Consider the following 17,437-nt stretch of genomic DNA (forward strand, 5'->3'; position numbering starts at 1 on the left):
ATCCAAAAAGAATAAAGGAGAAGAAAAATTAGGGATAATCTGATTCTGATATGTCAGGAAAGCTGTTATTGGAGGTCAATCTCGGTGATTCGGACGATGAATGGTAATTGGATGTGGTGCCTTATTGGGAAAGTGATGTGCATAAGCATCACTAAAATGTTGCAACCGGTAATTAGAAGAAGTATAAAGATGTAAAATATTGTTCGACTTATTTAGGTATATATTTTTGCATTTCATTTCTCTTGTTTTGGTTTTCTACTTATTTCTTTTGTAGGATTATAAGAAGATAATGAAAAGTCAACAGAGATTCAAATTTTGTTATAAGAAGTTGCACTCAAAAAAGGTTGATGGTGTCCCTATTGATCAATAGTCTTAGAAAATATAATATTTCACACTAGAAAGTCAAGAGATTGTGGTACTTTTTACTGTATATTCATTCATTTGGTTGTGTTAGATTTTATTATCTGTTGTCTATGTTTTATTTTGATTTTTATATTTTTTGTAAGTCAGATATGCTGATATGTTAAAACGAATCGGGATGCATTAGCTAACATGCCTTGGGGGATCGAGACGGTCCATCATCCTATATGATGGTGGCTCAATGAAGAGTCGTCGAGGACAAGACTCCGAAAAATGAGCTCATTAGTTTTATAAGGGTTTTGCATCACGTCTCCCCAATCATGTACCAATTATTGAACTTAATGTGGGGTCGATGATCTTTTAGCCAAGCCACCACCGATAGGTCTCAAGTTTCAGATGGTGTATTTTTCCATATGGTCCGGTCTATAATGGAAGATGCAAGAAAAAATTCATCTGATATCATATACCGCGAGCAATTATAATACTATATCCTTCGCTGCACTTGAGATGTGACAAAATCCATAAATATTACAGCCATCTTCTCAAATGTTATTTTTAGAAAAATGACCTTATGTCGGGACCATAGTTACCTCAATCTACAAAAATAATGAAGCTAAGTACCAACCGGTAAACTGTTAAAATTTCTCAATATAGTGTACCTATATTTTGCAGTGTATTATTTCAAGGAAATTTAACCTCGTATATATTTTAGGCTATAAGGAAGGCTCATTAAGGCGGTGACGACACCACAACAGCCAGTAGCGATGAAAGAGACGACAACGATGGTGAGGAAATGAATGGTAGCACTTGAGGGGAAGGTGGCATGTGAGGCGCTTAGTAGAAATTGCTAATTTCAGTAATATTCTTTGAATTATTGCTTTTTAATATGGTTGTTAATATGGTTTCAATGTTAAATATTAAGGTGGTTGTCGAACGTAGGATGGTCGTCATGTAGTTGGTTTGAACGTACATTTGGTTTCGTTATATATATATATATATATATATATATAGTTTTTGTTGATTTTTTCTTATTATTATTGTTGACGTTTCTTGTTATTGTTGGTTATGTTAATATATTGTATGATGTTTGAAAATTGTTGGTTATGTTGACAGATGTTTGGGATTGTTATCGTACATGTTCGTGTCAAATGACACGTGTCTCTGGGCCCACATTAACGTGACACTAACCCATCAGCTTATGGCCCACGACACTTCAAAAGGGTCTCATCCACTTAGCATCTACATGTGAATGAAGTCATCGGACAATCAACGAAAATAACAACCAAATAAGTATAAAAATAACCAAGATTAATATGACCGAATATTTTTCGTGATTATTACCTAATACCAATCGAAAATGTACCAAAGATGACCGAATTGGCGGTCAGTAAAAGCATTGTTTCTTGTATCGTGTAGAAAGTGACAATTAATTTCCTTGACTTCATTATAAATACATAATAGAAAAGTTTTTTAAGAGAATTAATCGATGTACTTATATTGCATTAAGCCATAAAAGAATAATTATATAAATAACAAAAGGCTAATAATAAAATATTTTGAGTAATAATTACTTAAAAAATTCAATAGTGTAGAACTTTATTTATATATGATATATTTGTCGTTTAAAACTTGTTAGGCCGAACAATTGAAATAGAGGCCAACTATTTTGATATTTTAAATTTTACAAAACAATAATTTATATATTACCATATAACAAGGAACTTCATACTTTACTATATAGATCTTGAAATATTGCCTTATAGTTTAGATCTCAACATCTTAACTTTATTGTGTTAAAATTTTTGATGTGAATGGTGTGGATGAGCATGTTAGTATATGTATAATAATAAAGTATTATAATAAATAAATTATGTTCATAAAATATTGAGTAATTATGTTATAATATCATATACTATTTTTTGTCAAGGATATCAAATACTATTTTAACTGTTTTTGAAGTAAACAATAATATATTATTTCCGTTGGTGTGGCAGTTGGGAAGTAGAATTAAATATGATTATGAGCACATGAGTATAAAACATTAAAAGTCATCATGCGTTACTTTTCATTTATTTCTTGGTGTGGGAGTTGGGAAGTAGCATTACATATCGTTCTATTTTTGGTATAGGTTGGGTAGTAGCATTAAATACTTCATGCCTATAAAAACTAGTCAAAAGTTGTAGAGTATGGAATAATAAAATACTATATCTCATCTTAACAATTCAGCATAGAAAAATGAAGTTTTCTGGATTCTTCTCTGTTTTAATTGTGCTTTCTGCAGTAAGTTCTTATGTCCAATTATTATCAATTGTGCGGTGTTCATAAATTTTGTGCATATAGTTAGATAATGTATATTTATATGCTTATAAATTTATATATCTCATATTATGGATGGATGATAGTAATATTTGTGTTTTATTTTTTCTTGTTTGATGGATCAGCTTCTCGGTCCTGCTTTTGCGAGAAAAGACCCAGAAGACTACTGGAAAGGTGTGATGAATGGAAAGCCGATGCCAGAAGAAATTAAAGACTTATATCACCAAGATCCAACATCTCAAGCTCATTCCCCAAGACATTTTGATATTGCACCACAGATTCTAGAAAATCAAACCAAACAACATATCCAAAAAAAAATTGACATTTCACCGCAGATTCTAGAAACCCAATCCAAAAATCACATCCAAAAAACTTTTGACATTTCACCACAGATTCTAGAAACCCAAACAAAAAATCATCTAAAAAAAGATTTTGACATTTCACCGCAAATTTTAGAAACCCAAACCAAAAATCATATCCAAAAAAAATTTGACATTTCGCCGCAGATTCTAGAATCCCAAACCAAAAAAAATATCCAAAAACAGTTTGACATTTCACCGCAGATTCTTGAAACCCAAACTAAAAATCGTCTAAAAAGTGACTTTGACATTTCACCACAGATTCTAGAAACCCAAACTCAAAAGCATATCCAACAAAATTTTGACATTTCGCCACAGATTTTAGAAACACAAACCCGAAATCATTTCAATAAAGATTTCAAAACTACATCGCAAATGTTCAAGACTCATGGTAATGATCATTTTCAAAAATACAGGGGTGAAAATGTTCAAAGTGGACATTAAAGGTACAAAGGAAGTTATCGATGTCAAAACCATGGACCCTTGCAAAGCGAAGTATTGTAAAGAGTCAATATTATTAATATGCATGTAAATTTCATGGTTTTAAATGATATTTAAATAAGCGATCCAATTATTAAGGGACTTTTTTAGTATTAACTATGTGAAATCATAATTAATCATAGTGGTTTTACTTATTATAAATCATTTATCGAGATGACATCATTGATTAAGATCAAAATATCATTGATTAGAATTATAGGCAAAAAATGGAGTTCTGTTAAATGGGCTACTATTGGAATAGCTTGTGTCAGGAAGTATATTTAGATTGCGCCATATATTTATGTCAGGAAATATAATTAGATTGTGTAAAATATATTCCTCCCGCTAGTACTCTAGTTAATAGTAGTCCTCATCTCTATTATAGAAATCGACCGATTTTTCAAAAATCGCCGATAAATCGCTCAAAAATCGGTCGAAAATATTTGTCCGATTTGACCGATTTCTGATAAATCACCGATAAATCATCCGATTTTTTAAAAATCATCCGATAATTCGTAAATCGGTACCTCAACTGAATAGTTCCAATTTCCGAAATCTGTAACACTGGTCCTCATAATTAAATCATAAAATGATATTCTTAATAAATTAAAAGAAAATATAAAATATATCGTGATATCACATAAAAAAGTAGCAACTATATATTCTTGCCACTACAATTTTGAATTTATTTTATTTATTTATTTTGTGAAGTACTTGTATAAGACTTCATCCGAAAACAAACATGACTCAAAATTACCAAATTAGTAATTTTAATTTTGTTATCAGTTATTAAATAATGTATAATTGGAAATAGTACTTAATTATTTAAGCATGAGTGTGACACAAATGTGTATAAAGTGTATAATAGAGACTCCTGTTTAACAAATATTAACCGTTTAGTAGTAAATTTGACTAGATTCATCCCAATAAATACCAAAGAAAATATATGTAGAATATTTATTTATATTTCTAATATAGTTACAAATATAATAATTATTCTCAACCCCATTGCATGTATATGAATCTCATTGTGCCTTTTGGTAATATTCAGATACTAAAATAAAAACTAAAGTATATTACAATATATTTAATCTAGTAAACTAACAATTCACACCCATTTCAATGACTCATACCCTCGACCAAAATAACAAGAAACCTAATTTATTACCATCAAGCGAACAACTCAAAAAAAACAAATATTCCTAGCATGTCATATGTTTTCCCCTTTGAAGCATCCCAATTAATCACTCGAAACATATTATAATGCTAATTCAAGATGTTGTTAAAGTCATAGATAGTTGTGAGTGTTGCAACTATACGCACAAGTCCCAATTAATCACTCGCAACATATTAAATTGCTAATTTAAGACGTTTTTAAAGTCATGGATAGCTATGAGTGATGAAACTATGCGCACAAGCAGTGGTTGCATCTAGGTTGTGGAAGAAGCCCCTGCATTATAAAGTGTGCACATGATGTGCAATTTCTGCTTAAATCATAAAAAACTTATCTAAAGAAGAAGTGAAAATAGAAATATTGCATAAAATGAAAGAAAAATAGAATACTTTGATATAGAAAATAAGAGAACTAATTACTTATTTACTTGAGTAGATAGAAGTAAAGAATGGAACACTTGCAAGATTATTTGACAGAGGCATACATATAAGAGGAGAATAAGACACCTTCTTAAATAGAAAACTTAGAAGTAAATTTGAGAGTGAAAAATAGAATTGGCCTAATTCATTTGATTATGATTCTTTAAATATATATTATTTCGACGGACGCTCTCATCTCTCATGGGCAAGATTCATAATCTTAATCGATAAAATATGCAATACGCAATACGCAAGACAAGCCAACCCTTGATTCTTGAGTTAGTTCTTACTTTAGCTTTCTTTTACCATAATTGTTATATTCAAACTATGCCTTAGACCAATATTATTGTTAGAATATATATTTATATTATATATGTCAGGGTATTTCGGTATTTAACTTATATTAGTTTTCAATATAAGTTCAGACATGTATTATAAAATCTATGTTGATTGTTATAAAATTTCACATTCGTATTATATCTCTAAAGCTATCATGGTATCAAGAATAGGTTTCGAGTGATTTGAGTATCAAATTTAAGGATGATCGTGGAAGTTTAGTTGAATCATTAAGGAGATAGGGTCACATTACAGTGACAAAAAAATTCACAAGAAATTTTATGCTCAGATCAGCCAACTTATTTTTACGATTCCCGGAGTTTCAACCGTTGGATCATCCTGAAATTTTAACCATGCACGTCTTCTTTGCATGAGTATCTAAATTTTTAACGGTGGAGATCGTATTTAAAGCTCCAGAAATCAATTTTTTGATGGTTCCACTAGTTTACTGAATACTCTTAGTTCATTCTCTCCATATTCATTATTGATCTTTTAAATTGGGTTATTTAGTTGATTGGCTTCAGTAGTACTCGGTTATTGGCATTTTACAATTGTAGTAATTGGTTTATCTGCCTGAGATTTGATATTCATTTTGTATTTTCAATCGGAATTGAAATTGGATTTAGATCTGCTATCGAATGCGATTTTGGATTGGAATTGGTTATTTGAGTTTGGATTTGATTCCGGGTTTAGTTTCTTGATTGTATTTGATATAGTATGGCAATTAAATTTGGGTACAGTTTGAATTTGGTTTCGAATTTGGATTCGAATTTTGTTTTAATTTGGTTTGGGTTTAGTATTAGTAATATCTCAACATGTATGTCTCATCATCAACATGTCTTTTGTCAACTGGTATTTCAAGTATATTTTCTTTTATACGGATTCTAGATTCGAGTGCATCTCAACACATATCTCATCATTGGTCATCTTCTATTTCATTTTCGGATGATTCATCTTTATCCATCATGACTTATGATGGCACTCCTATGTCGTTACAAGGCATTGGTTCTGGAGTTACTCCAACTGTGTCTCTCTTTTATGTTTATTATATTCTGGATCTCATGTTAAATTTGTTTTGGTTAGTCAATTATATGAATCTGGTTAGTTTCTTTTTTTCTACTACTTGTTGTGTCATCGATCCGAGATCTCAAAAGGTAATTGAGAAAGGTCGTAAGTAAGAAGAACTTCATATTTTGGATGAACTCTATATATTTTCGGTGGGAATACTTAGATTTATCCTCTTTTTGTTTGAGTGATTTGTCCTTTGAATTCTACCTATGGCATGCTCGTTTAGGTCATGTTTCTCAATCTCGTTTACGGTTTTTTGTTTCTACAGGAGCCATGGAACAACTAAAAGCTCATGATATTTCTGACTGTAATGGTTGTAAATTAGCGAAATTTGGTGCTTAACCTTTTTATAAGAGTGTTACATATTCTCTTACTCTGTTTGATTCTTTTTCATTAAAAGTTCTTTTAATGAAAGAAAACAATATCAAACGGATCATGAGAATATATTATACTGATACTCCTCAACAGAATGGTATTGCTGAAAGAAAACATTGTCATCTTGTTGAAAACAACTCACTCATTTTTTTATTGGCTGATGTTCCAGGTGTATTTTGTGATGAACCACTTATTACTATTGTTTACGTGATTAACTGAATTTCACTTGCTTAAAATTCTAGTTTATCTCCTTTTGAAAAATTTTGACCGTACACGTCTTACGGATAACAAGACTGTAAAAACTCCTTTGGAGATGAATGCTAGATATTCTCCTTCTGATGGCCTTCCTTTAGCAGATCCAACTTTAAATCACACGATTGTTGTTAGCCTTGTTTATCTCACTATTACTCATCCGAATATCACACATATTATTCATATAGCAAGTCAACTTATCACTTTTCCGAATTCCGTACATTGGGCTGCATTTTTTCGAATTCTCAGGTATCTTCATGGGACTTAGTTTTAGAGTCTTTTATTTCCTTTTACCTCATCTTTAATGTCACGTGCTTATAGTGATGCTGATTGGGCGTGTGATCCTGAGGATCGTAAATCCATAACAGATTTTTGTATTTTCCTTGATAATTCTCTTATCTTATGGACGAGTAAGAAATAATATATTATTTTGAGATCATCTTCCAAAGCTGGGTATCATTTCATGGATTCCACTACTAGCGAGATTGTTTGGTTACGTCCCTTACTCGGAGATTTGGGTGTTAACCTTCCTAGTTCCTGTTATTCCTAATCAATGTAACAAGAATTACAGAAGGGGGGTTGAATGTAATTCTGGCTTCTTTTTCTGATTTTAAGAATGTTCTTACTTAATATATAAATGTGTTTGATTTTTCAAGAAGTGCGGAATGAAAGTAAAATGGAAATCAAAACACAAAGCAGTAAAACACAGGCTTTAAAACTTTCTGGTGGATTTGAACTTATCCACCAAAGATATATATATATATATATATATAAAGATTAGAACTCTATGATGCTTGAATAGCACACAGCTACTTATAAATGAACTTAAAAAATTATAGAGAGATGCTTAACAAATACAGCTTTATGTATCTCTCTGAAAATAATGCTTACTTGGTTATCTTGTTCTACTTGCTACACTTGGTTTATATACTACCAAGTTATATGATAAAAAGACAAACATGTAAAACAAAAAATAGTTTCTAGTCTAATTTCATGCTACTTCATCACTCGATCTAGCATCTTTGAATATCTTCATAATTGCATGGAAATGGTAATGCTTCTTTGTTTCCTAAATCCTGCAATTAGGCTGCCACATTTCATTTGCAAACACCCGACACATGTGACTGTGTTGTCACTGTCAACTGCTCTTTTGAATTATGATCATCCGTCGGGACTATGTTGGTCATCCGTCGGGAGCCTTGTTGATTATCTATCACGAGCCTTTGTAGATCATCCGTCGGGAGCCTTTTTGCCACTTGACTCTATTTCACTTATACAGAATTACAAGACATCTTATATTTACAATTAGCCAACCTATTCTGCATATTAATCTAGTAGTCAACATGACTTGAAGTATCCTACATCATCACCTAATACATTGTTGTTTACAGGCATGTGCTAGAAGACTTATTTTTACATAAGCTACACTCTCGATGGATGTTCAGTTGTCATCCGTCGGGACTATGAAGTTCATCCATCGGGACTTAGTAGAACATTCATCGAGAGCTACAAAAACACTAAGTTAAATATACTAAGGTATTTTGTTCAACTTATCATCAAGTTCACAACATATTCCTAACAATCTCACCCAATTTATGTCTACAAAAATTGTAGCCATAAATTAAAAGAAACTTGATTATAACAAAACACCCTAAATGTACAGATTGAATTATGGTAGATAAAACTAGTGAGTGCTACAGTTTATTTGAAAATTGAACAAAGTAAAGTGTAAAGAGAGTTCTCACAATCATTTTCAAGTTGCTCCTCTAGTCTGAGCAGATGTGATCTATCTCATTGATTGTCTTGATTTCTTCCCAAGTTTCCTGTTGTTTTCTTCTATTTTATCTTGGAGTTGTCTGTGAAATTCAAATTCTTCAGCTTTTGATAGACACATGAAGAGATTATTCGTATTGAATTGTTTGACATGAACATTAATGATGCTTCAACCACAAATTCTAATACTCTTGTTCAGGAGTAATCTACATTTCCACCGATTTCTAAATCTACATCTCAGACTTCGACATCTCCATCGACTTCTACTGTCAGTCAATCATCACCAGAGATTTTGGATTCTCCTCCTACTTAATTCATCTAACAAAATTTTAACTCCTCCACCAGTTCAGCACTCTAGTCACATATGTAAGTCCACCCAACTTCCTGATTTTGCTTATTCATCTTATTCATTATTCTTTGTTTCATTCGTTACTTTTGCTCACCACTTGTTTGAGCCTGGATCAAATAGAGAGGTTGTTCATGATTTTCTATGGAAGAATGCTATGGTCGAGGAACTTACTGCTTTACATCATACTCATACATGATATTTAGTCTCATTGCCGCCAGAAAATTATGTAATTGGTTGTCATTGGGACTATAAAATTAAGACAAAATCTGATGGATTGGTTGAGAGTTGTAAGGCTCGCTTTTTGTAAAAGGTTGCTTTCAAGAGTATGGCTTGGACTATGATGAGACTTTTGCGCCTGTTGAAAAGATGACGGTTGTTCATACTCTGATTATTGTTGCTTCTGCTCGCAAGTGGAAAATATTTCATATGAATATTAAGAATGCATTCTTGTATGGTGGTCTTCACGAAGAAGTTAAAATGACACCTCCTCCATGTCCTCTGCATCAACCAGATTATGTTTATAGACTTTGTAAATCTATTTATGGTCTTCGTCAATCATCTTGTTGTTAGTTTGAGAAGTTTTCTAATGTACTTTATTCACTTGGTTTTTGTCCTAGTAATCATGATTTCTATTTGTATGATCTACGAGTGCTGGTCATATTCTATTGTCTTTATATGTTGATGATATAATTATTATTGGAGATGATTGTGATGCTATTGAGTCATTGAAATATGAGTTGACTCATTATTTTGCTATTAAAATTTGGATTTGCTACGTTACTTTTTGGGAATTGAGGTTGCCAGGTGTCTTTTCTGTCAATCTAAGTACATTGCTAATTTGCTTGACCGTGCACGTCTTACTGATAACAAGACTGTAGAAACTCTTTTAGAGATGAATGTTAGATATTCTCAATCTGATGGTCTTCTATTAACAGATCACGCCTTTATATCTCTGTTTAGATTAACATAGCGTTTGTTTGTTCTCATTTTTTAGGCACAAAAACCATCAATTAGGGTATTTTTGGTATTTAGCTTATATTAATTATATAAGTTCAAAAATATATTATAAACTCTATGTTGATTGTTATAAAATTTTATGTTTGCATTATATCTTTAAAGCTATTAATTGCCAGGTTATTAATCTCTGAAACCATCATTGCTAAGTCACTGAAAATATCTTTCATGATCAAAAGAAGTTATGTACATGAATTTTATGGTTCAATCACATAATTATTTCCATGCATCTCGACTGCATATGCTAATATGTCTCTTTATGCAACTTTCATTTTGTCTACTTTTAAACTAACTACACCAATAGTGAGTTCAGGTCATTAATTAGATCTTGATCATTGCAGACACAAAAAAAGTGATATTTTGTATCAAAAGAGACAAAATTATTGGTGTTTCCTGCTATTTGGAAAGAGTTTGCTCTTTACATAAATACAATTTTCATAATGAGTTCTACAATTTATGTATCAGCTTGGAGTCTTCCCAAAGCCTCCTTATAGTTATGATCTGGTAACTGAGGTTTGAGAAACCCTTTGACTTTAATTAGTACCAAAGTCTCATTACTAAAGATTCCGACCTTGGTATTGTGATGTGATGCAATCTACAATTGTTTCACATAAAGAGTTCCCGTCTTTTTGGTATTTCTTTTATCTTCACATACAATTAAGAGCTCCGGAAAGTTATTCTTAACGGAAGTATATTTCAATTCAAAATCTGAAATATTGAACCCAGTGATATTAGGACATAAATATTCTTCCTTGTTTCAGATAATTCCTAAGCTTGATGCACTGGTCAGGAACCCTCCCAAAGCCCTTCAAATTATGAACATATGGTACTATGTTCAGCATATCAGGTTCTAGCTTAGATTATTTAGCTTCATCGCATACTCAACTTCTTTTACTTACTCCTTCCATCCATCAGATATTGTCAATTATAACAACATTTTCAAACTTGACATTCACCCTTCATTCATGTCAACAAGACATTGGTACTCAAACTTTTTATGCCCTGTTGCTCAATATTAAACTTTGTATGCCCTACTTATAATCTTTTCCTGTTGTTAAACCCTGAACACAAGATTAAATCTACACACTATAGCATCAATTTATATGATATGCATCAATTTGTAGCATCAATTTGCCTCAATTCTTCATGTGTATTACAAGATTGTTGTAAGCTGTGATATTGTCGATAAACTTGTATGGCTTGTAATAATCTTAAAAAAGAGAAGTTTTTATCACAATATTGATAATTAAATTATGTACACTATGTAGATAATAAAATTTGATAAGTACTATATATGTTTGTGTGTGTGCGTACTTATCGAATTTTGTTCTTTATGTAATGTACATAATTTAGCTATGAATATTGTAACAAAATCTTTTCTTTTTTAAGATTATTACAAGCCATACAAGTGTACCGATAATATCATAACTTACAATTATCTTATAACTCTCATGAATAATTCTAGCCAAAAAGAATAAATGAGAAGAAAAAGTAGGGATAAGCTGATTCTGATATGTCAGGAAAGCTGTTATTGGAGGTCAATCTCGGTGATTAGGACGATGAATGGTAATCGGATGTGGTGCCTTATTGGGAAAGTGATGCGCATAAGCATCACTAAAATGTTGCAACCGGTAATTAGAAGAAGTTGAAAACATTGGATAAGGCAAGTGCAAAGGGTTTTGTCAAGTATAAAAATATAAAATATTTTTTGACTTATTTAGGTATATATTTTTGCATTTCATTTCTCTTGTTTTGGTTTTCTACTTAGTTCTTTTGTAGGATTATAAGAAGATAATGAAAAGTCAACAAAGATTTAAAGTTTGTTATAAGAAGTTGCACTCAAAAAAGCTTGATGGAGTCCCTTTTGATGAAAAGTCGGAGAAAATATAATATTTCACACTAGAAAGCCAAGAGATTGTGGTACTTTTTACTGTATATTCATTCACTTGGTTGTGTTAGATTTATTATCTATTGTCTATATTTTATTTTGATTTTTATGTTTTTTGTAAGTCAGATATGCTGATATGTTAAAAAGAATCAGGATGCATTAGCTAACATGCCTTGGGGGATCGAGACAGTCGATCATCCTATATGATGGTGGCTCAAGGAAGAGTCGAGAATGACAAGACTCCGAAAAATGAGATCATTAGTTTTATAAGGGTTTTGCATCATGTCTCACCAATCATATGCCAATTATAGAACTCAAAGTGGGGTCGACGATCTTTTAGCCAAGCCATCGCCGATAGGTCTCAAGTTTTAGATGGTGTATTTTTCTATATGGTCCGGTTTATAATGGAAGATGTAAGAAAAAATTCATTTAATATCATATATCGCGAGCAATTATAATACTATATCCTTTGATGCACTTGAGATGTGACAAAATCCATAAATAATACAGCCATCTTCTCAAATGTTAATTTTGGAAAAATGACCTTATGTCGGGACCATAGTCACATCAATCTACAAAAATAATGAAGCTAAGTAGCAACCGGTAAACTGTTAAAATTTCTCAATTTAATATCATATACTATATTTTGTCAAGGATATCAAATACTATTTTCACTATTTTTGAAGTAAACAATTATATATTATTTCCGTTGGTGTGGTAGTTGGGAAGTAGAATTAAATATGATTATGAGCATATGAGTATAAAATATTAAAAGTCATCATGAGTTACTTTTCATTTATTTCTTGGTGTGGGAGTTGGGAAGTAGCATTACATGTCGTTCTATTTTTGGTATAGGTTGGGTAGTAGCATTAAATACTTCATGCCTATAAAAACTAGTCAAAAGTTGTAGATTATGGCATAATAAAATACTATATCTCATCTTAGCAATTCAGCATAGAAAAAATGAACTTTTCTGGATTCTTCTCTGTTTTAATTGTGCTTTCTGCAGTAAGTTCTTATGTCCGATCATTATCAATTGTGCGGTGTTCATAATTTTTGTGCATATAGTTATATCATGTATATTTATATGCTTATAAATTTATATATCTCATATTATGAAACAGACATGCATATATACCATATCAGCATGCTCCAATATATCACAAAATTTGCTAATAACAATCATGCACTTCTCGCAAGATAATGCATATACATATATTTATATCACAATAACAGTATAACGGGTAGAAAACTTGCCTGAGCGACTGGGGGTGATAAAAGGCCTGGGACGAGTCTGGTAACCTATAAACATCATATAAGTTGGAATTAAACCAAAGTCGCTTAAGAATCTATATTTTAACCAATTAGACCCCAACGTTCGCTTTTGCGCTTAACGATTCACTTAAGTCGCTCGAGTACCCTCGGCTCCACCATTTTTAATAAATTAACCATTAAGAATTTTAAGGCGATTCTTTCGCGAGTACCCTACCAACTGCCTAATCCACTTTACATAATTGTTTCATACCCAATTAGTCATTTAAGGGCCTTAACCAAGGTTTCAAAGTAAGGCGAGGGGTAATGGTTCGTTCGCGAAACGCCGTTACTTAAAACGGTCGTTTCTCCTAAACCGTACATCGGATTCAAGCGAACCACATATCAAACGAAGCTTGTAACATGAAATATCTAATAATAGCAATGGTCAAAACCTAACAGTGAGTTAATGGGTTCCTGATGTTAAGAACAAAAGCAGTCTAAGGTAAATCGGGCATTACGACGGCTATGTTTACGCGATTACCAAATTTGTACAACTCCAAATAAATCCACAATCAATCCCACAATCATTACTACAACAAAAATCCATCCATACTCTACTACAAGAGCCCCAAAATCTCAAGATTTCCAATTTATACTACTCTCAATCATGACTAAAAGCTTATACTTAAGTTCATTAATCAATAATCAAGATTTACAACTCCAAACTCATTATAAATCCAACCCAACTCTAAATATACATGGATCATACTTCCCAAGAACTAAACCAAAGCATAAAACTCTAAATATACAAAAGTAGGGCTAGGGTATGAGATTATACCTTCCTTGGTGAGTAAAAGTAATAAGGAGCTTGGAACAACCCTTGGAAATCCTTACTAAGCTTTATCTAAACAAAAAACACAAGATCAAAATTTTAAGTTCTTGAAAACACTATTCACTCTCTTCTTCCATGAATTATTTGAAGAGATTGTGAAGGAAATAGAAGCTTAGATTCATAGGATATCTATATCTATGTACAAGGAACCTTGGATAATTACCTCACTAATTATCAAAGCTTGGAACTTGAATTTGGATTTTCTTTTCTTTGAAAAAGATGAAGGGCCGAGAGCTTCTTTGCTTGGAAATGAAATTCAACTTGTGTTTTTTGTGTTATAAATTGTTTTTGGCTTGGTTGCTTCCTTTGCTTGTTTAATTAAATTGTTACCATGGTAAAGTTGTGTGGCTTATAATCAACCAACAATTCTTTCCAATTTGGTCATGCTTATGTCATCCACTTATGTCATCTTCCACACTTGTCTTCTTCTTGTTGGTGTGATGACATCATCATCCGTTAACCTCTTTGATTACTCCTAATTACTTGGCTAATGATCGTTGATCTGTTATACAGTTCGCTTAACTTTCGTTCTTGTTTATCGTTTGAGGGATCATCCCCGGGATCTCATTACTTAGGTTCCCTTAAACCTTTCTCAATATTTTATATTCCTTTTATGATCCTCTCTTATAATCCTTGAATTAAAATCCTTTTAATCATGTTACCTTATACTTAATTCTTTCGGTATCTGGTGGGTTTTCGGGAAAAATCAAAAGTGTTCGAATTTGGATTCTGACGATCTTTACATACACTTATATACCATATAGAGTACTAATAAGATCTCAGAATAACAATAAAAGAACCTCTACAAAGTGTGGCATGAAAAGTTTTCTTATTCAGCATAATCAGCAAAATCACTATTCATAAGGGTTACAAAAAGTCCAAAATTTTGGGGTTATTACATCTATCATGACTTATGATGGCACTCCTATGTCGTTACAAGGCGTTGGTTCTGTAGTTACTACAACAGTGTCTCTCTTTGATGTTTATTATATTCTGGATCTCAAGTTAAATCTTGTTTGGTTAGTCAATTATATGAATCTGGTTAGTTTCTTTTTTTCTACTACTTGTTGTGTCATCGATCCGAGATCTCAAAAGGTAATTGAGAAAGGTCGTAAGTAAGAAGAACTTTAGATTTGGATGAACTCTATATATTTTCGGTGGGAACACCTAGATTTTATTTATCCTCTTTTTATTGAGTGATTTGTCCTTTGACTTCTACCTATGGCATGCTCATTTAGGTCATGTTTTCTCAATCTCGTTTATGGTTTTTAGTTTTTACAGGAGACATGGAACAACTAAAAGCTCATGATATTTCTGACTGTAATGGTTGTAAATTAGCGAAATTTGCTGCTTAACCTTTTCATAAGAGTGTTATATATTCTCTTACTCTGTTTGATCCTTTTTCATTAAGAGTTCTTTAATGAAAGAAAACAATATCAAACGGATCATGAGAATATATTATACTGATACTCCTCAACAGAACAGTGTTGCTGAAAGAAAACATTGTCATCTTGTTGAAAACAACTCACTCATTTTTTTATCGGCTGATGTTCCAGGTGTATTTTAGGTGAACCACTTATTACTGTTGTTTACGTGATTAAACTGAATTCACTTGCTCAAAATTCTAGTTTATCTCCTTTTGAAAATTTTTGACCGTACACGTCTTACTGATAACAAGACTTTAAAAACTCCTTGGAGATGAATGCTAGATATCTCCATCTGATGATCTTCCTTAGCAGATCCAACTTTATATCACACGATTGTTGTTAGCCTTGGTTATCTCACTGTTACTCGTCCGAATATCACACATATTGTTCATATAGCTAGTCAACTTATCACTTTTCCGAATTCGTACATTGGGCTGCATTTTTTCGTATTCTCAGGTATCGTTCATGCGACTCATTTCAAGAGTCTTTATTTCCTTTTACCTCATCTTTAATGTCGCGTGCTTATAGTGATGCTGATTGGGCGTGTGATCCTGAGGATCGTAAAATCCTAACAGATTTTGTATTTCCTAGATAATTTTCTTATCTTATGGAGGACTAAGAAATATATATTATTTTGAGATCATCTTCCAAAGCTGGGTATCATTCCATGGCTTCCACTACTAGCGAGATTGTTTGGTTACGTCCCTTACTCGGAGATTTGGGTGTTAACCTTCCTAGTTCCTGTTATTCCCAATCAATGTAACAAGAATTACAGAAGGGGGGTTGAATGTAATTCTGACTTCTTTTTCTGATTTTAAGAATGTTCTTACTTAATATATAACTGTGTCTGATATTTTCAAGAAGTGCGGAATGAAAGTAAATGGAAATCAAACACAAAGCAGTAAAATACAAGGCTTTAAAACTTTCTGGTGGATTGAAACTTATCCATCAAAGATATATATATAACATTAGACCTCTTTGATGCTTGACATAGCACACAGATGCTTATAGTGAACTTATAAAATTACAGAGAGATGCTTAACAGATACAACTTTATTATCTCTCTGAAAATAATGCATACTTGGTATCTTGTTCTACTTGCTACACTTGGTTTATATACTACCAGTTACATGATAAAAAGACAAACAAGTAAAACAAAAAATTGTTTATAGTTTAATTTCATGCTACTTCATCACTCGATCCAGCATATTGAATATCTTCATAATTACATGGAAATGGTAATGCTTCTTTATTTTCTAAATCCTACAATTAGGCTGCCACATTTCATTTGCAAACACCCGACACATATGACTGTGTGTCACTGTCAACTGCTCTTTTGAATTATGATCATCCGTCGGGACTATGTTGGTCATCCATCGGGATCCTTGTTGATTATCTGTCAGGAGCCTTTGTAGATCATCCAACGGGAGCCTTTCTGCCACTTGACTCTATTTCACTTATACAGAATTACAAGACATCTTATATTTACAATTAGCCAACCTATTCTGCATATCAATCTAGTAGTCAACATGACTTGAAGAATCCAACAGCATCCTAATACATTGTTGTTTGCAGGCATGTGCTAGAAGACTTATTTTTACATAAGCTACACTCTCGATGGATGTTCAGTTGTCATCCGTCGGGACTATGAAGTTCATCCATTGGGACTATAGTAGAACATTCGTCGAGAGCTACAAAAAC

At 32.2% G+C, this 17,437-nt stretch overlaps 1 long non-coding RNA gene across 1 annotated transcript; it reads left to right on the forward strand.

The window, feature by feature from the left end:
- The first annotated feature begins 2,504 nt into the window (after positions 1 to 2,504).
- LOC141672023 (uncharacterized) lies at positions 2,505 to 3,632 on the forward strand. The gene is made up of 2 exons (XR_012555326.1): positions 2,505 to 2,640; positions 2,802 to 3,632. It is a non-coding gene; the product is annotated as an uncharacterized LOC141672023 (long non-coding RNA).
- The last annotated feature ends 13,805 nt before the right edge of the window (positions 3,633 to 17,437 follow it).

The sequence above is a fragment of the Apium graveolens genome, chromosome 7 (genome assembly GCF_009905375.1).
Source record: "Apium graveolens cultivar Ventura chromosome 7, ASM990537v1, whole genome shotgun sequence".
In the NCBI taxonomy this organism is placed as follows: Eukaryota; Viridiplantae; Streptophyta; class Magnoliopsida; order Apiales; family Apiaceae; genus Apium; species Apium graveolens.